This window comes from Ptychodera flava, assembly GCF_041260155.1.
Source record: "Ptychodera flava strain L36383 chromosome 3 unlocalized genomic scaffold, AS_Pfla_20210202 Scaffold_26__1_contigs__length_13983176_pilon, whole genome shotgun sequence".
NCBI lineage: Eukaryota > Metazoa > Hemichordata > Enteropneusta > Ptychoderidae > Ptychodera > Ptychodera flava.
In genome coordinates this window covers 1,002,856-1,027,982 of record NW_027248280.1, presented here as the reverse complement: position 1 = coordinate 1,027,982, position 25,127 = coordinate 1,002,856, and the positions used below count along the sequence as shown (strand labels likewise).

At 38.2% G+C, this 25,127-nt stretch overlaps 1 long non-coding RNA gene across 2 annotated transcripts; it reads left to right on the top strand.

Moving 5' to 3' along the window:
- Positions 1 to 1,897: 1,897 nt before the first annotated feature.
- On the top strand, positions 1,898 to 23,516 carry LOC139125917 (uncharacterized). 2 transcript variants are annotated; one of them, XR_011550403.1, is made up of 3 exons: positions 1,898 to 2,332; positions 8,260 to 8,373; positions 21,383 to 23,516. It is a non-coding gene; the product is annotated as an uncharacterized lncRNA (long non-coding RNA). The 2 variants fall into 2 exon arrangements; XR_011550402.1 differs by having other exon boundaries at positions 1,899 to 2,332; positions 8,266 to 8,373.
- Positions 23,517 to 25,127: the final 1,611 nt, after the last annotated feature.

Genomic DNA, 25,127 nt, shown 5'->3' with positions numbered 1-25,127 from the left:
GGAAACAGGACGGGAGCATAAGTCAGGCCGGATTGAGCACAGTACCTATGGAAACGGTGGTTATTTCTTACAAAATATGTGATTCGACTGCGTACTTCTTCTTTTGGCCTTGGACTTTCGCCGCCTTGCCCCAAACGTCAATCAGCAAACAAATCATAAGATAGTTCAGTCACATTAATCTGTACATTTTGATGCATAAATCTTTTGTGATTTATTGTTATTCTGACTACCTAACTCATACACCGGTACCTCCAAGCTCCATCAAATCCCACATCAAGTTGTGGTGAACACCGAGCTCAGTTCCGCATGTGAAATCGCGACCGTGACCCGATGATGATGAATTGCATAAAAAAGTGCTTATATTTCGCTTTTCCCGTCATAAGGGGGGGGGGGGGTGCCTACAGGTTGATAGTTATTATACCAGGCTGATTCCAAAGCTTATTTAGAAATTGAAACAGATACGATATCCAACTAAAAACCGTGTTTATACAACTGATTCGTTATCTTTTCGCCTAGACCTTGTTGTGACATCCTTACTTCTGGAGCAACCTGGTTGAGCGCGACCGAACTACAATATTTCTTCAATGTCTCAAAACATATTGCACCACGTTGGCGCATTGGACACGTCCTTGTATTTTCGTCAGAAACTAAATACAGTAGGTTTGGATATGACATCGGTTACAAATGATGGAATATTAAAGATTAAAATACTTTTATCGATCGACAAAAAAAAGAAAGAAAGAGAGGGTATGTTGAATCAAAGTCGGGAGACACGATACTTTCCACGAATTAATCAACAGTGAGCAACGACCATGAATATTTTATTCAACTTTTAAAATTTAGTTATCGACTTTCTTTGACACCCCCGTTTTTTTGGTTCGGAAATACTGTCTTCAGTCGTTTTGGTACCTCTTAGTATGACTGACACACGATTGCAGGCCTTACCCAAAGTTTTAATTAGGCCTAATTGCTGCTAGTTTTTACTATTTTGAAAAAGACCTCGCCAAATATCCGGTTCAGCCAGGTGCAGCCAACGAACAATTCACTTTTAAAGGGGTCCTTACTAATGATAAGGTATATAGTGTGAACTGACTAATTTTCAGTCGAGAGGGTAATTAATTCATAATTTGCCCTCCCACTAAAACTTTTTCGACCTACCCTGCCGCACTCAAACCCACTCCCCACTTATTTTTGCCCGTTTCCCCTCCCTACTGTGAATTTTTGAAGCTGCCCTGTTGCGAAAAAAAACTTGCCAATTTCCCCTGCCCTGGAAAAAAATTCCCTCAAAATGTTGTCATTCCTTTCCCCTGCAGACATGAAAAGTTATAAGTACTAGCCCTGTGTCCCAATCCCCAGAAACACCATGACTCAACTTCCTCTGTCCCCGTTTTAAAAGTAGCTTTCTCTCTCCTCGTTTTTCGCCAAGCTCTGTCCCCAGGACAATCAACCGATATCTGCCCTGCCCTACAAAACAAACACTAAAATTTGCTCCCCTGCCACTTAAAAACATGTTCCCTGCCTGAGCAAAATTAAATTTCCTCTGCCCTCAAAAATCGCCTCGGAACAGCTTTTTTCGATGTTCCTGTTCTGTGCACGGGTTGGCACGTCTGTGTGCGTAACACAGAATATTCATGAGGATAATATTGCGTAAATACAATACAAGCCCAGTCTGATAGCACGGCAAAACTTGACCCTCTAGCCTGCTGCCCTTGAGTTTGTACATTTATCTGGTGTAAGACAAAGATGGGGCTAAGTTAGCAATATTATTGTCTAACGAGAGCGAAAAAATAACATTTTCTTCAAGATTGAGTAAAAAATGATAGTTATCATCAAATTCTTCGCAGTTCGTTTCGTGAATATTTGAAAACCTAAGGAGCCGTAAGCCATATTGGTCAAAGGTCAATCAGAAGACCCAGTGTGGTGTCGGCGTGGCGTCGCGTACACGTACCGCCAACAATGATCAAAATCTCCAGTCGTTCATCTTTTAGCGTTTACTGACATGTCCCGCCCGTGTTTAGGAATGTCTACAGTCTACCTTGAAATCCTGGACCATCTCGACGACTACGCTGTACGTTTTAATCTAGTACAACTGGAGAGTCCAATCGTGTCGATGTCATGAACTTAGTTACGTTTAGAGCTACTACCAGAAGCTCAACGGTTCGACAAGCAGCAAGTTTATTCTCCGTTCAATCGGGACGAAACTCGACAACCCATTTTAGCAATTTGGACGGAAGAGGGCAACTCTTTTCGCACAAGCGAAAGGTCGACCCCTCGATCGCTGCTGAGTCCTGCATCAGCTGGACGGAGGTCGTGTACAGTATACCAGGTACAGGTATGTATAGTTAACTTGTCCTCTTTGTCTTATTTATTCTTAACCAGCCATATGTAACCAGCCCAAGTGTCTTTTCGTACATACGTCTACTCCTTCTCGTATAAACGTGTTCAGCAATGTCTTTATCTTGCAAAAATGTCTAACGTTTGTGTTGTTTAAATCATCGATATTGCTGATAAAATTTCAATAAACAATGAACATCTAATTCCCAGGCAACTTCATGCTAATATAACCTTTTCGTGGCGAGGGACTGTACAGAAATTACGGGGGGGGGGTGTTAGGGTTCTGGTGTTGGTGTTTCGAAAATATAGAATAATCACCCTTCAAAAGTGTTTTCAAGAAAAAGATTGCCCCCAACTTTCATTTGTCCTTTGTGTCACAGTCTTATTTGATGTTTTATTAATAACTGACCTAAATTTCTTATTTGACCTTTGAACTTTCAAAGAATACCCTAAACCTTTAGAAACATGTAATCACTTGGGTGAAAGTCCAATAGCATATTTGTTGTTCACATCTGCTTTCAAACGCTATTCTCACCATCCGGTACTATTCGAAAAACCAAATTTCGTGCACCAACATTCATGATTCACTAGTAACCAGCTCAGTCTAATTTAAGTACATTAATATCAATAATCAAGCATCTATAATACACAGATGTGGCTAGTTCTGTATTGAAAAATAAGATTTAATGGTTTCCTCATAGATACAATGTGAAGTGAATCACCGTCCCTCCACCCACCGGTCTGGAAACAGCTCCTGTTTGCTCCGAGCCGCGTTGCTGGTAAATATATCAATTACAAAAAATCTCTGAATCTCTGACACCTTAAATGTGACAAGTACGTGAATTTGCATTAAAAATATGCTATTTTATCCAAAATGACCAGAATGCATGGCGATATTCACTACAGCGATTTTGCTGGATAAACTTGTCGAGACCAAATATTTTGTAACATAAACATTTTGATATTGAGGTGGGAGCCTCAAGGTTCTTTCACATTTTTATACATAAAAATTCATTTCTTTTCAAAGCTGTCGCGTACTCTTTTGGCCTCCAAAATAGAGCTTGCAAGGAATGATGCTAGACAACTGTATGCGACAGTATCCCTTAGTTACACAGCGGAGCTATATCGGCCGCTAGGTTTGAGTAATGTTAGAATGAAAATCGATTCTAGAAAATAAACTTTTAGGAAGACTTACACCTCGCAATTCCCCATTTTCAAAAATAGGTAATATTACTAAGGACATAGAACATACAATGTCTAAGTTGAAAACATTCAGCGCTCTGCATTATACATTAGACTACTCTGTGCACTTTATGTGAAGATTTCAGTGCAGGTATGCACAGTATCCTCAGTGTTTGCATGTTTGGGCAAATATTTAATCACAGCACAATCTTTACCTTGTGCAAATTGCACATACACCAAAATTACTGTATTTTCACAAACTTACTTCAGCTCTGAAGGATGTTGGCTTTTACTGCAGTAGGAAACCATACATTTGTGAAACATATGATGAGTAAATTCAAATTTTAACAGTCATTTTGATTTTGGTAATATTCCTAAGGAACAGAACATGCAACGTCACAGGTGAAAACATTCACCTCTGTCAGTGTTCAATCTGGGATGTCAAAACAGGGGGTCACTGTAAACCCCTACTCCTGTCCCAAGGGGACCATTTTAGAAATTCGGGGACATCAACACACATGTAAAACCCTTGAATCTTCTGTGGAAATTACTATATTCTGTCAACGTGGGATTTAAAGGGACATAAGCTGTAACTTGTTGCAAGTTTTTCAGTGTTCTGCTTCTGTATATCAACTACTGTGTCTGATCCTAAAAGTTTGTCATGCTGAAATTTCAAGTATTCTTTTTGTCAACACAGCTTGTATGTGTGTAGTGATCATTGTTTATTGTTTACAAATGAATTCTAGTCCAGGCTTGAATGCAATTTTCAACAATACCGTAATTTCGTAGATTATACTCATTTAGGTTGTGTTGACATGCTAAATACTTGGCATTAAATTACGAATTAGGGATTCAATGCAGAAAGTGTAGGAAAACCACAAAACAAAAGTTCTGAAAAAATAGCCAAAAGATACAGCTTATGGAGCTTTAAATAAAGTATATATCAACTCTTAAACATACTGTTAACTTGTATGTATTTGGAAATTAATGATCATTGGTTCTGACCTAAGGGTTTTACATAGCGCTGTTTCTCTGGAAAATCAGATATGTCCGACCTAAAATATTGCTGTTCAAAACGATCATAGCTGGCCCTACATGGATGCTTGCCTTGTAGTGTTCAACCTTTGTATGGGTGGTAGACATTGCAGACGCTTCAATTTGAGGGCATGCCCCATCACCTTTGTCTAAAACAGGGGTGCATCAACTACTGGCATTAAAAATCCAAGTCGCAACTAGCCTATCGCCATTATGCACAGTCTATTTTGTCTTGTTTACATTCATTAGCCATGTCACATGCACACAGCTCTACACTACATCAGTCCTTTCTACCCAGCTTCTTACACACCACCTTATACACTCTCACAAACTTATTTCAACTTGAAAGTTAACCCTTTTCCTGCCAGACAGTATTAAGACTATTACTTCCCAATCAGCCAAGTCAGTAAAACGCGGTATTGAGCCCAAACATGGCGTTTTTTCACCTGCTTGGCTTGGCCTGTTATAGCATCTTTAGTCCAAAAAATCAAGCTTACAATATTTATGTTTTCTACAGCCTTCAAATGTACAATATTATGTTAAAATACACCATATGGAATATGTTGTGTTTCATTAATTTTAACCATCTTGACCTGATGGTGAAATATGGACTTGGCAGGAAAAGGGTTAGCGCATAAAATAATGCTTAAAGATACTGCTATTGGGGCTTTAAAAGGCCGTGAGCTGCAACACTGTGAAATTTGTCCAACCTCAAAGTACCTTCAATTTCTTCAGATATTCATTGCAATCTACAAATTGAACGATATATAGTCATTAACTGTGCCTCAACAGCATTTGGTTGTGGCAGAATAGACAAGAAATTGAGCACATCTTTGTTAATTTTAAATTTCCCGCGATTTTCAAAATCTTGCCATAATTAATAGGTGAAAACAAGAATTTTTCCTCTAAGTGGAGTGAATCCCTTTCCCTTCCTTTCAGTGGGTTGCACCATGTTGTATTTGTAAAGATTTAAATGTGTACATCCACCATTTACGCTGTTTATCATGTAGTTGCATGTAGGCAGCCATATTTGGGTGCAGCACCCATTTATTACCTTCTCGTGTCTATTTATAGACAGAGAAGGTATTAGAGTTGAAAACCAATATGCTGCTGTCAAGAACTTCCGTCTGTCAAGACTTCCGTCTGTCAAGATCCGTTGACGTCATGCCATTGTGATGGGTCATATCATAAACTGGTGGGGGTGTCAATTCATGGCTCAGGTTGAGGTGTGGGAGAACGATTTTTAGCTATGACATAAATCAAAAGGGACTTAGCGGCATAGCCACAGTGTTAAGCCTTTCTCCAAGGGTTTCTTAGTTGACTACAATCTATTACAGACTACTGAGCTGACGTTAGGGGTACTCACTTTGTGTTTGCTCACTCTGTGAGCGCTAGTGTTTGGTACTGCGTGGCGTGGATATCCCCTCATGGCCTCACGTGATATGGGCCTGTTGCATAATCTGCAGAGATGATCATATGCCTCCGAGTCTGAAAACTGTCATTGTGTAAGCCTGTCGGCATTTTCCTTGCATTTTTTCTCATTTAATTTTGCAAAATATCGGCGAGTACCTCAATATTTCAAGATAACCCTTTCTTCCCAATCGTTTCCTGGAGTTTCAGAGTCATATGAACGAAAATGAGTGAAAGTTTTAGACAGGAAAATCGGACGTCGGCCATGTTCAATGTTTACAGTACAATCAGAAGTTTACGTGGAGGAATTAACCAGCAAACATTGTTCATGATGCCCGCCCTCTAGAGGCAGACCCTCCTATGTGAAGTACCACATTTGATGCTTGTGGAAAGCTTGACCACACAATGGAGCATTTAAACTTTTAGAAAATGAAGAACTGAATAAGAAGGTATTCAGAAAATGTCAAATACTGAGGAAAAATGCGCAAATATTCAAAATAAACAGGTTAACTGATTGGTCAGCTATAAAAAACAATGAAAATGTTTATGATCAAAAGTTTTTGAGATGCGCACATTTTAACAAATACAGAAATTATTAACATTATAAATATAAGACCAAACTATTTTTTCAGGGATGGGACAGGTTGGAAATGAGGGGTGAGAGACAAAGGCACTCCTATTGCTGCATGTGGATGCAGCCACACCATTTCATTTACAGCATACTTATTCACTGTGTTGTGTTCAAGTTCCATATTGTACTGACTGTCATACAAGGATAACATAAGCAAATCAAATCAAATTAGAAAAGGATCAATGCTGTTGTGTGGATTTTGCTGAACATGGCTGATATTTTGCCCTATATATTTGGTATCCAGCAAAGGCATATTTTGATGTAAAGTCAAAATTAACACTACATTGCTGACAATATATTGTTACCGTTTCTGCATGAACTTTTCTTTTTTAATTATAGTATATTTGTACTTCAAACAGATTAACAGTTATCGTGATGTCAACCCATAATTTTACATCACAAAGACTGTAATTCTGCCAATTTTTTTTGTTTTTCAGTCATTTTATAAATTTTGCACTGCACAAGATGATGAACAAATTGCAATGTTTGAATTTGTAAACTCAAAGAATAAAAATCCTTTGGTCACAAATTAAAGTATTTTTTGAAAAGAAATTTACTCTTAAACACTTTTAGTATATATTATTTACACGGTCATGTATTTCAAGGAAAATATGCCTATTAAAAACAGTAATTTCTTCACTTTCAATTTTTTTTCAATACTATGACAATTATCAGCCATGAGGTTATACAAACACAAGACCGGATAAGCGTTTTTCATCATTTCCACAGGACTCTTTGGAAAATCCATTAAAAACAGTTTAAAGTGACTTCAAATGATCACTTGGTATACATTTAATTTACAGATGCCAGGTTGTGTATTTCACATGCACTCAGGTCAGTAAGGAAGTGCGTCATTACTATTTTGGACTGTTAATTCTTATTTCTGAATTGTTTAACTTTTTTCCACATTGAACTATCTTTAGGCAGTTTATACTGTAGCTTAGAATTTTTTTGATTGATGTATTTAATCATCTTTTGGGTTCTTTGGGTCCATATCCCACCTCATGCCCCTACATCATCAACTATTTACCAACAACTCCATGCCAACAACCAATTACCTGACCTGGCCACACATTAGAGAAGGTACAGCGTCATTGACGGTATTTTTATTTGTCTTACAAGAATCTCCTCATGCAGTCCAACTCTGTGGATAATTATACTAGAGTAAACATCTCTGAGTTGGAAATTTGCTATGAACTGATTTTAATCTAAATATAAAAATCATAAAAATAATGTCAAAAGTTGCAACTCATCTGCCTTAAAGTAAACATGAGAATAATTCTGATCTTACCTAAACATGGTATGTCATTTTATTTTGCATCACTTCATTAATGATTTCTAACTTTCTAAATTATGCAATTTCTGTATCAAATGAAATATGGTCTTATTTTCAACATGAACATTTGTATTATTGTATAACCATGGATGTAAAAAGAGTCAATCTTTCATCCATGCTTAGTGCAGTGGGAATCCGATGATGTCAAGCCTTTGTAGGCCATGGGAATGCTATTGTCTGATTCAAATGTGAATACCAATTGATATTCAGATTAATATGATTATTCATTGTCATTATTGTCACATGAAATATCATGATTCATCATCTGTGTTTCAGATATTTTGATTTTTCACAGTAAGATTTTTAACTCTTTTATTTATATCCTTGCAAGTTGCAGGCCCCTTGGAGATGTTTATTAGGCACTGAAAAAGTAGGGAAAGGGTAGTGTCTCAAGGAAAGACAGAGTTACACAAAAAGGCATGCCAACAACAGGAGAATAAGAGAGGTATGTACTACAAAGTCTGCACTGATAATTTTTTAGTCTAAACCAGTGAACTTTGAAGGACAAGGTAACCAAAGCACCAGTGTTGGTGAATTATAGTACATGTACATGGTAGAACCATCATGACACAAGTAAAATCAATTTTACTTAGTTCAGCTTTGATATTTGGTTATACATTTGCAGAGCACCTAACAGCTTTAAGCGACAAAATCTGCCTTTTTAGCTCCGCTGTCAGAGACGCGGAGCTTATCCGATAGACTGATTGTCTGTCGTCGTCCGTCCGTCAACAATGGTCTTCTTCTCTGAAACCGCAAGTCAGATTTCTTTGAAATTTGGTATGGAGTTCATAGGAGTGACCTCACTCAAGTTTGTTCAATTGTGGTGAAATTTGCATAATTGTATTTTTGGGGCAATTTTTCCTGTTTTTGGTCAAGAAATCTTCTTCTCTGAAACTTCAAGTCAGATTAATTTGAAACTTGGTATAGAGGTTCCTGGAGGTAACCCCAGTCAAGGTTGTTCAAATTGTGGTGAAATTTCCATAATTGTATTTTTGGGGCAATTTTTCCTGTTTTTGGTAAAAAAGTCATCTTCTCTGAAACCGATCGTCGGATTGCTTTGAAATTTGATGTGCAGTTTACTTAGGGTAACTTAGCTTTGCAATTTGTTATACAGGTTCCTACCGATGAACTTAATGGTATTTATTGAAATTATGATGAATCTGCAATTTTGTTATTTATGGGTAATTTTTGCCATTTTTGGTCGAAAAATGTATTTCTCAAAAGTACTGGTCTGATAGCTTTGAAATTCGATATGCAGGTTCCTACAGAATAACTAAATTTGATATTTTGACATTATGATGAAATCTGCAATTTTGTATATTTTGGGGCAATTTTTGCTATTTCTGTTAAAAAATTTGTTTCTCAAAAACTGCAAGTGGATAGCTTTGATATTTGGTATACAGGTTCCAAGGGATTATTGTAATATGTGATATACTAAAATTATGGTGAAATCTGCAATTTTTATTTTAGGGGACAATCATTGCCATTTTTGGTCAGAAAATTTTATTCTCTAAAAACTACTCGTCAGATAGCTTTAGTGGACGTGTTCTTTGGAATGATCCGATGTAAAAATTCAAATTATGATGAAATCTTCAATTGTATATTTTTGCAGATATTTTAGCCTCTTTTTTCTGGCCATTGAAATGAGCTATCAAAGATTTCCACCTTCTTCACCAACATGTGTCAAAAATAGTTATTCTCTACATAAACACAGCGGAGCTATATCGGCCGCTAGGTCGCTTGTTAACCTTCCCTTGAAGATACAGATGTAATCGATAGTTATGCAGCTTATTCAATGTCAAATTTTGAGATCACAATGAAATGTGTAAACCCTGCAAATTATTTTGGAGAAACATACAGATAAAGTATCGCCCAAAGCGTCGCTTTTTTAGCCTCATTATCGTTTCCGTATCGTTTCCGCATCGCCCAACCCCAAATCCAACATCGCTCACTCGGTTGTTTGGTATCGTTTCCGTATCGTTTCACTAGCGCATCGCCTCATTCACGGAACTCAAAGACATCGGATATGAGATATCGGGCATGAAAAGTCGATGTCATTTCGTCAAAAGTCATCGAAAATTGAGAATATAGACAAGATTTTATCTAGTTGAAGGTAAATGATCGGTTAATAATCATGAATTTGAACGTCTTGGACGATGTAGGTACGTGATTTAGAGTGATTGGCGCGGCGTGACATATGTAGGCCAACTCAGATTTATACCGTATGCGCATGGTGCGATAGTTTGCCTAAAATTAATTTTATTTGTGATGGATAATTGGTTGCGGAGTGTAACTCTATAGTATGAATTGCGTAGCAATTATTGAAACACTTGGAAGTTCCCGCTATCAGAGTGTTATCAATGTGTTGTGACTAAAGGTCACGGACTTCCTCTACATCATAATTTATTCACGTCAATCGGGTTTAAAGGTCACTGTGTAAAGCGTTAGGAGAATTCATGGCGGCATCACTATATGTGTTAACCTAGTATATGATACACTGCAGTTATTATTTTAGCAATTGTCCTTACTTTGTACGGCCAGTTTTTCTTGTGCGCTTTCAAGGACGTACATGTATTTAAGCTTAAAAATACTAATTTCAGTCATTTAAAATGGTAATCCGCACACAGTACCACACATTTCTGGGTTTCTAGTCAGTGGAAAAGTTGTCCCACGTCACTTTTTGACACTTGTCTCATCGGGCAACCCGTACTGGTGTTTCAGTTGCAGTTGTCCAAACGCGACTTTCACTTGCAACCGTTAATGTCTGTCCCTGGTAGAGTGCTATCTTGTTACAAAAATGTTCGCAAATAAAACGGTATACAAACTTCATATCAAATAAAAGCAATTCGTAAAAGAAGCGCATTATAATCACAATATGTTTCAACTTTGTTCCCATTTTTGTGTGTTGAAGCAACATTTCATGAATGGATAATGTTGGACATATGGGGTTGGACACATGTATTTGATCTTTCATTTTGTATACCTTTACTCTCAAAAACATGGGCAATGCCAGGCGGCGAAATTTCCGAAGGCGGCAACTTTGCTGTGGCATTTTTGAGTGAATAATATGCCGTGGCCAATTGGGACCATGAAATTGACTTGATACGATGCAGTGGCGATGTTTAGGCTGATACGATGCGAAGCAATGCAAGGCTGATACGGAGGCGGTAATGAAACGATATAGAAAATAAACAAACTGAGGCGACAGCAATGTCGGAAACGATACAGAGGCGATCTGAGGCGAAGTTTTATGCCATACTTTATCTGTAGTGTTGAAACAACTAAAGGGGCTCTTAGATTGAGTTCAAAACACAAATGTACATAACATAACATACAATAATAGCATAGTCAAACTCAGGATGAGCTTTTAACACTTTTAACAGCTTTTAACTGGCCAAAATATTGTTGAAGGAATCCATGAAGTGTATTTTATGAACCTTGCCAGGGAACACAACTTTGAAACAATATCACAAGACACACTCATGTCCAAGAGTTTGTTGCAAATTTAATATTGAAAGATGAAACAAGCTTATGCTCTGATAACATGTTCCAGATTACACGATGTGCTAAAAAACCATAGTTTTATCTTTTATAACATAATACGAAACTGTTTTTGGAACAACCAACTGTGTGCAAGAACACTCTTGCCTTATTTCACAAAATGTAACTTAATATACATTTTTTTCATAAAAACATTTGCATAGTCAAAACAGCTTCAGTGTTGCACCCGCTGGGAACAAGGATATAGTTTTGAACTAGTATTTACTTAGTGGCTGAACTGACAGTTATTGAACAGTATTCAACAACAGCCAGTCCATGCTTCAAGTATCTCTATTATACTTCAAACTTTTCTGTATGGCTGTCTATATAATTTCTTGAAAATTATATAAAATGTATATAACACGATTGGAACTAATTTGGGATAATTGGATTTTCATATTTTTCAAATTTCTCAAATATGTTAGGTGCCCTATAGTTGAATGTTGCAATATTACCAAATACTCATAAAAACAAGTGCATAACATAAAAAGAAAAGTAGATGAGGTTACATTTGTAGATGAAATCGACATTACTTCATCCAATTATCCCAAATTAGTTCCCATTGTGTTATATGTACTCTAAATAATGCATGATATTGAAAAATCATTTGAAATGGTTATTGACAATGAGTCTCCTTCAAAGCATTTTTTCAAAATTTTTATTTTTAGTAGTCTACAGTTTTCTCTACACATGTGAGCTATGCCTGGCTTGACTAGGGAATCTCTGTTGGTACAAATCAGAATGAATCATGGGATATTTGTAGTATGGGTTGGGGTCTTTGCATAGTTAGCACTATTAGATATACAGAGTCAACAATTTTGTCACAATAATTGTACAAATGTACTAATGGGTTCAAATAAAATTTAACAAAGCAAGACTTACTTTAGTTGAGGGTTATGTAAATTGACAGTTCCATTCTGATGTGCTCAAAGGTCTTTGGACAAGGATGACAATGTTAAAATGATACATGAATTTCCCTATGTTCCTAAGCATAGGTGGAATGGAAGGCAACATAATATGTTCAAATCAGTAATAAGTCATGATACCAGAGTTGATCTTAAAATATCAAATGTACCATATTGTTAGTTATGGCAGTGACTGTAAGTACAGTACCAGAATCACATAACTTGTAACCGCATTTTGCGGTACGCGGCAAACATGCGGTAACTGTGCGGTAGCATTGTTCTCTCTCCCGCAAGGTCTGCGGTATCTATTGTTTCATGCCCACTTCTCATTGTTTTATTGCCGCAAACACTGCGGCAACGCGTTTGCGGGAACTCACTGATGCCTCAAAACATGCGGAACAGCAGTGCGGCAACACACTGGCAACTCAAATGCTGCGGTAACACCTAGTTGCGATCGCATTCTATTGTTCTAAATGTTGAAACTTGTGCGGCAACTGAATGATTGACAGCTTCAAAACCACAGCTGAAGAAATTGCGACTCTGTAGGCCTACTACAAACCAAATATAAATGCAAATTTGAACTTCACGGAGTGGTCAGCTGTAGGCCTACCACACAGACAGCAACAGGAAAGGTGGCAACTTAGCATGCTATTCACAGTAATTGAGCACCAAATCGCCAAAATTGTAAGGGAAATATAAATCATGTCTTTCTCTTTGGTACACAACACAATAAATAGCCTATCACTGTAAATATTTCTCTGGCTGGGTGGGCCGGGTGCGGTATGTTGCGAGTTTGAATCCGATCGATAATTTAATAAATTTCTTAAATAAAGATGACATCGCTGATCTGAGAGAGACATGATGTCGAAGAGAAATTTATTCGATGATTGTGACCATCAGGTGAGTCACGGTCCGGTGGTAAGTTGATGCCACAACACATCGCAGAAGACATGTTTTCTATTTTTCAATGCAAGAAGTGAATGCCGGTGAACTCGGAACTGATCACTGATCTGTACCAGTCATTTCAACTTTAGTGGTTGGTATATGCTCAAATACAGTTTTAAAATTTCCACAAGTACGATCCACGACTAAAAATGCAGAATTTTTGTTGAAATAAAGCTTTCCTCATTTTCACTCATAAATTATCGTCAACCGATCATGACACCCGTTCCATAGCTTCATGTTTGTATCATGCGAGGAGGTGAAAGATGACCATTCACTCCCTTGTGACCGCGTCAAAGTTTGTGGAGATAATGTAGGATTAGTGCTATAAAGCCTTCAATGACAGTAAATTGCGAACAATAATTCTACAGACGCATTTATTTCTCTTCGGACGGGTGAAACCTCAGGCACCCATGCGCTGCGTAATCTGCTTGATCGATCGTGAAACCATGGAGGTAGAAGCTTCCTACCTCCATGGTGAAACTAACAGGGAGTCTGTAAATACAACTGGTCATCAGTGTAGTGCTCATGACTTTCCTATTTTACATCGTTTGTCCTAACTTTTGTCACTGTCATTCAACAATCTGTGGAGAGACTGTGCTCTAATACTATAGAAATATACCGCCATGGTAATATTTAGAACTGTCGTATCTCCTTATGTTTCCCGGTCGGACAAAGACGCCTCTATGACAGTACGGTCAGATAAGTCCCCGCAACCTAGTATAGAAAGAATTGTAGTCTATACACAACGATGTGCGCTGTGCATAGGCAGTTACCCATGTTTGCGCTTTGAAATGCCCGATCGGACAGGTTTCGCAGTTTACGGTATCAAGACCATCTTTGTTCATAGACCTTAAAAACGGATCCGTTTTTAAAGTCTATGCTTTGTTACTATTGGAAATAGATATTTTGGCAATTTTACTGTGAATAAGTGGCGACTTTTACCTGTATGCAATAGACCTTGGTGTTCCGTTAACGGCAATCGAGAGCTGGGTACATACTGAGCCAAAAAAAGCAGTCTTGGATTTTAAAATCGCTTTTGTTTTCGCACAACGAGCCTTCAAAGCGTCAACTTGACGAGTTTTGCATAAATTATCAGCCCTTGTTCACGCTTGTCAAGCTGCAAGCTGTATCTTCACTTCCAGGCTTTTTACCGGAAGTTAAACTGGCTCCCAGTCCCCTGGCTTTTCTCGGAAGCTAAGTTCCAAAAAGTCATGGTAACTGCATAGCTGGCCAAGCCAGGCGATCATCCCGCGATCAATCCCAACTGCCCTACAACTTAGCCCGACGGTCTACTGATATTTAGTCCTTCAATTTACTATATATTTTTGATATGCCCACAGACTTGGAGCCGGTCTAACTGGAAGTTTGAGAAACGGTCTTTCAGACTAAATATATTCATTACAGGTGAAAAATCTGGCGCCAGAATTGAAAAAGTTAGTGTTACTTTCGCCGAATAACAGTGTACACGACCCATATCTCCTTGTAACAACCCCACATCAGTTGAATTTTTTGGATTGTCTTTTTTCGAGATTAAATTCAAACTGTAATTTCTTAGAACTACGTTTTCTTCACCCCAGAATTGCATACGTTCTTTGAATTCGGGCTTGTAAACCCTGAAGATCTCTGCGTCGAATATTTAAGCTAATGCTAAGCAGACTTAGAAATAATAGTTTAATGGCCGGTCTGTACGCTTCTTTACAACGATTATCGTGAACTCACCAAATATTGCAAAGTCAGCCGTGATTCCAGTCTCATCTGTCCCGTGTGAATGGGGGTTCAGTACCCAAAACACGATTAAAAACATCGAAACGTAATTATCTGAGTGAAGATGCCGTAAATGATCTGATAGTTATAACCATGGAAGGCCCAAAACTTTACGCATTTGACTTCAGAGCAGCGACGATAGAGTTCAGGCAGCAAAGAGATCGTCGGAAGTTGTAATCTAAATGTAATTAGTCAGAAACGAATACCGTCGTCAGAGAATATACACAGAAGAGTATTAAAGATTGTAAAACTCGTCCAAAAAATTGTCACTGCTGATGTTTATTGAACACTTTATTCATTGACTTTTGAACTAGTTTTCGATATGGCGTATACAGCTGTTTTATAAGTGCTTACATGTACGCATTTTTGATACATTTTACGCGAATAATAAAAACATTTGCGTACAGCCTTACGCAGGTTTGAATATCCTAACGGAAGCTCTGTAGAAACCATTTATTATCCCTCGTAGAATTAATAGGAAATAACACAGCAAAAATAATTTACTAAATTACTGATCGATTTTATGGAAGACAATTCACGCGAGACAGTTTGCTGCTTGGAGACTGCTTCAAAGCACAGGTAGATTGTGAAATTTTCTAGGGTCCCGACATCGTCAAAAGTTCACTCCTAAGCTGTTCAATGCTGTATATCACTAATACATGTAAAATACTCAAACAAGTCGGACTTTACTCATGTGAAAATCACTGTCAAAGTGGCCGGGATTACATGCGATAAGTGACATGTCCACATCGCGACCAGCCGCTCGATAAAACGCGCCTGGGAAGTTGACTTGCATGTTTCCTAAAAAGTAGTCTTTGCACACATAGGGAACCGGCTGGGGATATTCATCGTCGTAATAAATGTGCCTCTTTACGGCAGTAGCTCAGCGCTACCCGTTTTGGCGTAGGTCAGCGGAGCAGAAATTATGCTGTGGCTCGCGAGAATGGGGATATGGCGATTTGACGAAGTAGCTACAGGCCCAGTCTGGCATGTTTATGGAAACATCGTGTGGGCATGGCACTTAGAAATCTACGTGGGACATTCATGCCACGCTGCTTATTACAGTGAACAAGGAAAGACAAGATTTTACAGTCATAGTCTTTTCGAAATTGTTTCAGAGCGGTCGGGTCGCCGATTACACATCGCTATGTACATGTTACATAAGTGAACAACTCACGTACCAGACTTGTTGCAAAGCATCCGGCCCTGACTATCTTTCAGGAGGGGACGTTCACTTTATCTCATAATAATAATTAAAGAATGAAAAAATATGGACAAGGTCTGGTCTTTTCAAGTTTTAGTTTAGAACTGATCAAAATCCTATGAATTGCATTGTCACTGCGATTTGCGGTTGAATTTCTTTGTGACTTGGCAACGACATTTTTGCATACCCTGCTTTTTACCACTTCGTGAAATGGTATCACCCATCCAACGCTATATGTACGTATATCGATCATTATACAAAGAGAACGCATAGAAAAAAACGACGCTCGCGGTCATGGGTTCAAGGACATTCACAAGGAGACATCCTCTTCGAGTCTGTCACGGATATTTTACTAGTTTTGAAAACTTATAAAAGCCAGTGTTCGAAATTCGTGGGCATTGCAACCACCCACCAGGACAGGTAACTTGAAAAAGTTGTCTTCCCGGGTAAAACTAACTCGTTCTGAGATGATTATACCTTGCAGATCAAATGTAGTAAAATTAAAATAAACAAATAAAACTACCAGTAACAGACACTGTGCTCTCCATTGGTTTTATGTTCTGTTACAAAAATTACGAATTTGGGTAAAAAATAAAATAAACAGTGAGCACCAAATAAATCCAAGTGAATGTTGCCCCGTCAATTTATTACATTTTAAACCACGTGTCCTTTCTACTCAGGTCTTGAACAGGAGCGCTAGCGACAAGGAAATGAGAACTTACATCTCAATAAAATTTGTTTGAAAACCTACAACTTGCATTTTGTCCTTTACTTTTTTCACGTACGACTTTGCTCCTATGTCAATAGTTTAACGTGATGGTACGCTAGTTTATATCTTATATCACGGGTGGAGGGACTGTGGTTATATGAGTCCGTACCAGCTAAGTCAACGGTAACAATGTTGTAGAAAATTGCAAGTGATTTCATCGGCGAACTGATTTTGCTTATAATTCCGTTTTATTTGTCTGTGAAAAGATCTGACTTGATGTTTCCGAGGTAGCCGAATTGGCGTACTATCTTACCGAGGCGCGAAGGCCAAGCTTGTCTGTCCAGTGTCCGTTTTTAAAATTATCTGAGCGCTCACGCATGCACTGTGTTCAGAGAAGTATTACACAGTGGGACTAAACTGGTCACTAAAACGCTGGATATTCATTCTCTGTGTGGAACAAAAAACTAAATAATTAAATTTAACAACGGACATGTCATTATGTTCAAAAATCCAGTTCCGAAAATGAGCAATATCGCGGAAGTATTGATACCGTCATCAACTACGCAACCTGTCAGATCGGGCATTTATAGAAGCAAACATGGCTGCTACGCTCAGAAGTAAGCTTATTAGCTTGTGTCTACCGGTATTTCGTTGCCGCTACGCAAGACGCAGCAGTGTAAAATACAATTATGGCTTCGGCAAACGGAGGCAGGTGTATGATCGTGCTGCCGTAAGGTGACTCTATCCGACCGGGGAAAGATCACGAGATACGACAGTTTTAATATTACAATCGAGGTACACCTCTATTATATTACGAAGCACCGTTGCGTCTCTCTCCATGTGTTCGTGAAGGGACGGTATGTCAATATTAGTTCAAAGTAAAGAAATTCTGGTGTGAGAAAGTCATATCGATGCGATGTGCAGTGATGTTTTTAAAGACCTATACTGAGCAAGCTCCAGAAATAAATCTAAGATTAATTGCGCCCCTGAAGTATGTACGATTGCGTCGTTGTGTGCATTGTTACGTTGTACATGATTTTTGTGTATTCGTTTCGGGAATTATCAAAGTCGGGAATGGAATATGCATGGTCATGAATGTCCGAGGCAGCTCATGAATGTGCACTTATAAAAGTACATGAACATTTGTTCTCCCAATCACATGAAGGCGCGACTTTGCACAATTTTTAAATATCGGATATTTACAATCTAGTACCAAAGTTTGACATATCGACGTTTTCAGGACTGCGGTGAGATTTCACCACCTCACAGTTCTGGCCAAACCCGACTTCCAAAGACTGACTCTAGCTTCGATACTAGACGATACTAGATTCTGTCAAATCGCAAGTAAATATCCGATATATATCGGAGATTTCAGCCCTTTATAGATCTAGCTAAGCCAATCTAACTTCGATATTGTATAGTCTAGTAGCCGTAAATATAGGATATCATATAAAAGTGCAATGTCGCGGTGTCCTCCCCAATCAATCTAATTGCGTAACAGCATGTACAATACTGCACATTACCAGTAGAATTACGACACTGTCTTCGCTGTAATGTTTGCCGACAGTGACAAGGATAAGTTATCTCCGTCCAAGTGTAAGAGCACTATGTTATTGTCACATACTGTAAAGTGACAATGACATGATACATGTCAAGCAACTGACAAGGCAACCCTTTAACAGTACATTCTTCTACAAAATTCAGAGTATGTTGCGTCACCACTGAAAGCGTTGTTGACAGCCAACACGAGATTACATATCCATCGAAATTGCCTTGGTTAAAATCGAACAGCAAAGTGGCGTAAAACCTACCTATGGTTGATTCCGCCAAAGGTAAATTTCGTTAACGTTCACATTACAATGAAATGCTTCTGTCATGATCTCAAACAAGGGAAAAGGAAGAAGATTTAAACCTCTTTTGGTGAGTCATTTTTAGCGGATTCATTTACTGCAGTTATTTTCGAAATTACTTTAATCACGGTCCTCCACAAGTTGTGGAGGGACCGTGCTTTAATCGACATATTGCCACTTTTATGACAACGTTATGTGATCAAGGTCATGCAGAGTCCAAAGGTCATGGGGGCCATGCTTTTGCAATGACGATGCGATCTACACTTTCTCGATAATTTCGCGGGTTATTTATCTTACTTCTCGCCAATGTTTTCGACCTAACGCGGTCCCTCCACGTGGAGGGACCGTGGACCTAACCATATGACATGCATTGCATTTACAACTATCGCGTTATTTTACTCGAATGAGAATGAAATCGTTGGGTTTTTAACAATACCGTAGCCGCTACGTGCTACTCTCTCTCCATATGGTGCGGAATAAATGTGACTGTGAGTGTGAGACCGTATTTAGTATCGATTCGGCCCTTGACAATCATCTGCTCGACAATTAAGCCGCGAACGAGTAACAACTTACAACTGCGTAGATATGGGGTTTTTTTTCGTAAAACGAACTCATCAACTAATCACTCCGTTTTATTGTGTGGTGTTTATCTGAGGCATAACGCAACTTCGGAATGATTATAAAGAAAGGAAAGACGAAAAATACAAGATCTGGGTTTTCGTAATTGATTTTATTCCCATGATAGCTGTTATTTCTTGTCTTTTCATTATATGCCTGTGTAAAAAGGACGAAAGTGGTTAAAACAATAATACAGTGATCGAATAATAATGTATTAATAAAAGTTTGTTGCCAGACTTCGAACTCGCATTTGTGATTTCATTCAGAATTAACAACGCAACTCTGAAATTGCCGAGCCATTCCCTCTATGTTTGGAAGTTCCCTTTTAAACATTTCGTTGGTATTGCAATCAATGATAAAGAAGACGTAAAATGTCGTTTGCGGACATGACATGCTCATCGAAATTGCAGGAAAGCTGGGTAAAGCCTGCCTATGGTTGATTTCCGCCAGAGCAGAGGTAAATTTCGATTGGATTCAAACATGAATTCCATTTATACCTGTCCGGTTATTGTACTCAAATGGGAATTAAATCGTTACGTTTTTAACAATAGCTGATACATGTAACCTCTCCGAACGGTGCGGGATAAACGTGAGACCGTATTTAGTATCGAGTCGGCCCCTTTACCATCATCTGCTCGACATCTATGCCACGAACGAGAAACACTTACAACTGCGTAGACATGAGTTTTTCGTAACAACGTACTCATCAACTAATCACTCTGTTTTATTGTGTAGCGTTCATCTAACGCATGACGCAACCTCAGAACATCATGAAAAAGGAAAAGACGAAAATAAAAGATCTGGTTTTCGTAATTGAATTTTATTTCCTATGCGAGCTGTCGTTTCTTGGTGTTTTTTTAATCCTATGCCTATGTAAAAGGACGCAAGGGTGAAACAGTAATACAGTAATCGGGCAATAATACATATGCATACAGTGTAATAAAACAGATTGTTGTCAAACTGAAAGCTCGCAGATACATGAATGAACAGTGTTTCTGTTCATTTTGTCAACAATACCACAACTGTACATGCTACTTCGGTATTAGCAATTACTTCGTGGCATCGGGCCAGACCATTCGATAATGATTTTCTCGTGGACATGCACAGTGAACAACGCATGGTCAACTCGATATCGATAATGCAATGAGTTTAGCTGGGCAGTTTTGGAGCAACAACATATAATCAATCGCTCTTTTCTCTAAATGTTTGCACTATTAAACATTGACTGGGCAAAAAGTTGCTACATTTTATGATAGTAGACGAAAGGAATTGGAGCGTCAAGAACGTGACAAAAACGCGAGGTAATAGGAGTATTGTATGTACATTACGAATGGCACTTTTGACAATCTTTCCATTGTGAGATGAGCTGCAAGGGTCGTGTTTCGACGCGTCTCGGATGCGTCTTGAACGCGTCTAAATGCTATCAAAAACCAGCCGAGTCTGAATGCAAGTTTTGCTGTATACTGTACATTACCGTACACTTACAAAGAGTACAAAGGAAAAAAATGCAAGAAATGCTTTCAGGTACCCAACTTTGCCGAGATCGCTATGGTGAAAACTTGTGATCGTGATCGTAAACTCAGAGGGCGGGGCAAAAGCAAACCTTCACAAAAGGTCTGTGCGGCAACCACTTGGGGTCATTAACACCTCGTCAATTGCCGCAATACCGCACGTTCTTTTGTTGTACTTGTCGCAACTGCTGCGGGAACTATTGTTCACTTACCGCATTTACCGCAATCGAGGACAAAGAAAATCAACAGCTAACAAAAGAGGTGTTACCGCGAAGTTACCGCACCAGCAGGTAGGCCAACAGCGCGGCAAAAGCTACAAGTTATGTGATTCTGGTACTGTATTATGCCATCATTTATCTCACTCTTGCATTATTTTAAATAACCATCATTTATCATTTCTACCTACAGATTTTAAAGAGGAGAAGTGCAGTGATCAATGCAGATGAGAAGGGTTTCTGGAATGATGTAACTGCAGACCTGATGTCTGATGAGGAGGTCCCACCAGATGGAAGGATAATTGCCTCCAGGCCTTCTTGGCGATCTGACAAACTAAACGTTTTGATAGGATAGACACACTCAATCAGCGAATGCTTAATGACTCTAATTCAAGACACTACATACTGCAGAGGAAGTATGGCAGAGCCAGTGAGAGACCACCTGATAAAAACAGTTCAGTGACAATTGTGTGAGACAGAACAGTGATGCATAGCTTTTCTGAGTAATTATCCATCATCCCTCTGTTGGTCAACAACTGATTTGTTCTCAATTTTAATTGCTTTACTTGAAAAGTAGTACACAGAGCTGGTGTTGTAAGTTCAGTGAAATATAAAGTCATTAGCTGGCACAGGTCAGTTACACCAAGAAAAGTTTAGTATAACCAAGGCATAACTTACAAATACTTCACAAGTACATCTTTGAAGTACTGCTGAAATTTGTCACTTTGACGTATCTGGATTTGTGCCCTCAAGAATTTATCAAGGTGCAGTTACAGTGTTTAAACATGCTGAAACAAATGTGAGCCACACCGTGTTACTGATGGTATTTTTCTATTTCTTGTCCAAAAATTTCTCTGAAATTGCTTGTCAGATTGCTTTGAAATTTTAAATGCAGGTCTCGTAGGATAATATAATTGAAGCAGTAATCAGTTTGTCCTGAGATATGCAATATTGTGTTTTTCAGAGCAATTTTTCCTACTTTTTTAGATTTTGATGAACTGAACAAAAGCTACAATTTAACAGTGCACATACATGTATGTGATAAGTAAGAGTTAATTAAACATACACTACAAAAAATTCACCCCTGAGACAGTTCCTGCACAGGCCCTGATACAAACTGTGTTACAGGTCTGTGTCAGCAAATACAGAAGGAGTTCTATCAGGGGCTGATGCACATGTCTGTATCAAGTACTGTAAACACATGGCTGTATTTCTACCAATTACAGCACCTGTACACAGTGCTGTGAACACTGATCTCTAACAGGGTCTGAAATTTTTCAGTGTTCAAACAATAACATTTCTTTCTGCTTCAATCATCAAAATTTGCCAATTTTACAACAAATTTACACCCTGAAATCCATCCAAATTTTCAGGCCTGTAGCTGACACACCACTGTACGCACACCGGTGGTTCAGTGCTGCAATTATAGGTCTTGATACAGTCAGAATTTACAGCATTGTATACAATCCTGTACCACCATGAATCAGAATTTACACAACCCTAAAATTTGACAGGTTTTTACTGGTCTTGCAAAAAGGTTATTTCTCTGGGCCTGTTACAGGTAATGATTATCCTCTGTTACAGGCATGTGTCTGCCTTTTCTTGCTGTGTAGATAGCTTGAGTGCTTCATATTCAATCAAGAAACTCTTGAAATGATTTTTTATTCCTATATTTAAAGGTACACATAGTTGATCTTGTAATTTGGTGAATTACACAGTCATTAGCTGACACATCTCAATTGACACAAACTTACTGTACAAAACTTAGGAATACTACACATGTATATCTTTTAACGTATGCCAAAATTTACAGCATACTGTAAAGAGCATTAATTTTCACCAGGATTTAATTTCACTATTTTGCTGTTTGGGACACATGATTCACTGTGTTTTATTTTCACAGATCAGGCCGTGAAACAATGAATTCTATTATAATTTAAAATTGTCATATGGGTTTAATTGAGCTGATTTTTAGTTGCTTGTTGTATTTGGGTTATTTTCCTGTTTTTGTTTAAAATAATTTCTCTGAAACAGGTCAACAGATTGCTTCAAAATTTTGTATACAGGTCAATAGGGATGATAATGGTAAGATATCAAATTGTTCTGATGAACCATATTTCTCCCTGTTAGGCTCAGGCATATTTAAAAGTGACTGCATTAATTGATATTAGAGTTATCAAGGCTATGGAAATTCTTTTTTTACAGTATTGAAGATAACTTTGAATGTGTCTCAGGAAAATTGTTCTGAATGTTTTTGTCTGTATTTTTTATTTATTTTACTAACATTTACACATTCGTTTGGAATAAAGAAGAATCATTTACAGTGATCTTGGATTTGTGTATCTAAATTGCAGTATAGTTTTCAGATGCAATCTGTACTCTATTTTGCTGTAGAAAGCATCATTACATTGGTGTCTTCACTTGTAAAAAGAATACTCATTGCGTATACACACACACACACACACACACACACATATATATATATATATATATATATATATATATATATATATATATATATATATATAGTGTATGTGATGCCTGTATGAGTAGAAATACATGAGTCAAAAGCTACAAAGCATTACTGTTATTTGAGGACCCACCCCCACACCCCAGGTCCCCCGCAAGCCAGTGTTGGATAATTATGTAAAAATTGGTGAATAATAAGTATGGATATATGCGGCAACTGTCCCTTCCATTATTATGTAATCAATCAAGCCAAAAGTACTGGTCCCTTGATTCTCTATAAATTAGAGAATCCAGTAGTATCCTGAAATACATATATAATGGATAACACGTGAATCCAGCAGAATCCTGCAATGGATTAAGCAATGGATTCTGTTCCGTATCCGACAGAATCCATTGACCACCAGAATCCACTGGCATACATAATGTATATTTTAGTATTCTGGTGGATTCTTGAAGTATCCAGAACAATATACAGAAGAATCCTCAATGGATTTCTCACTTTTGGCACAGTGTACCGGTTAGATAAGTAGCCCCTAATTGACTAATCTGTTGATGACACCAGTTAGTGTTTGACAAGCCTGCAGCTACTGTTCCCAGGCCCTGGGACGGCTAACCAACCAGATCAACACAAACCAAACCCATGGTAAAATAGTAAAGTAAACAAAATTGTGTCACAGATCATGAGTTTGGTTCTATTACCCTCTCACCGTCCCCTCTAAAGATGCCCAAATTAACGCAATTCAACTATAGACAGTAGAGGGAGCCCACTGTACTGTTTATGATAACAAATCGCGGTTTAGTAGTTGTTAGAACATCTATCATGTGATAAAGATTTCAGGAGCCATCGACGTCGTGGCCATTTCATAGCTAGTTTCGTTTGTCGGACCACGCGGATGTTCACTTTCCTGTCTCAAGGCTGAAATTTATGCATGTGCGTCAATGGACAAACGTATTCACTTTATTGCCAAATTGGGCGTTAAAAACCCAGCGTACTCAGTTTGTACTGACCCAATATTACTGTTGAACGCTACATGATTGTATCACAAAATACGATTGAAATTCAAAATCGTCGAAGTAAATAAGAAAATAACGCCACCGATATAAAATAGAAAGGTCAATCAAGTGCATGGCGGTAGAAGAGACTGCTTCAAAGGATGGTCACCCATTAATAGAGTATTATTTTGAGGTCCCGACATCGACTAATTCTTCATCAGGTATTTCTATGCCGTAAATCACAAATTAAAACATATTGAATATGGGAATCATGTAAAAAATCAACAAGGTCGCAGTTACAAGCTACCTGTGAAAGGTCGCGATCGACTACTATCGATGGAGGAAGCGTGTCGCCCTTGAACAGAAATAATTATATTACTTTTGTGAAAGGCATGTAAAAAATTAAGAGAAAATAGCTTCAGGTCATAAGGACCTGCACCAAGCCAAAGCTTCAGGTCCTTACAGAAAACTGCCGG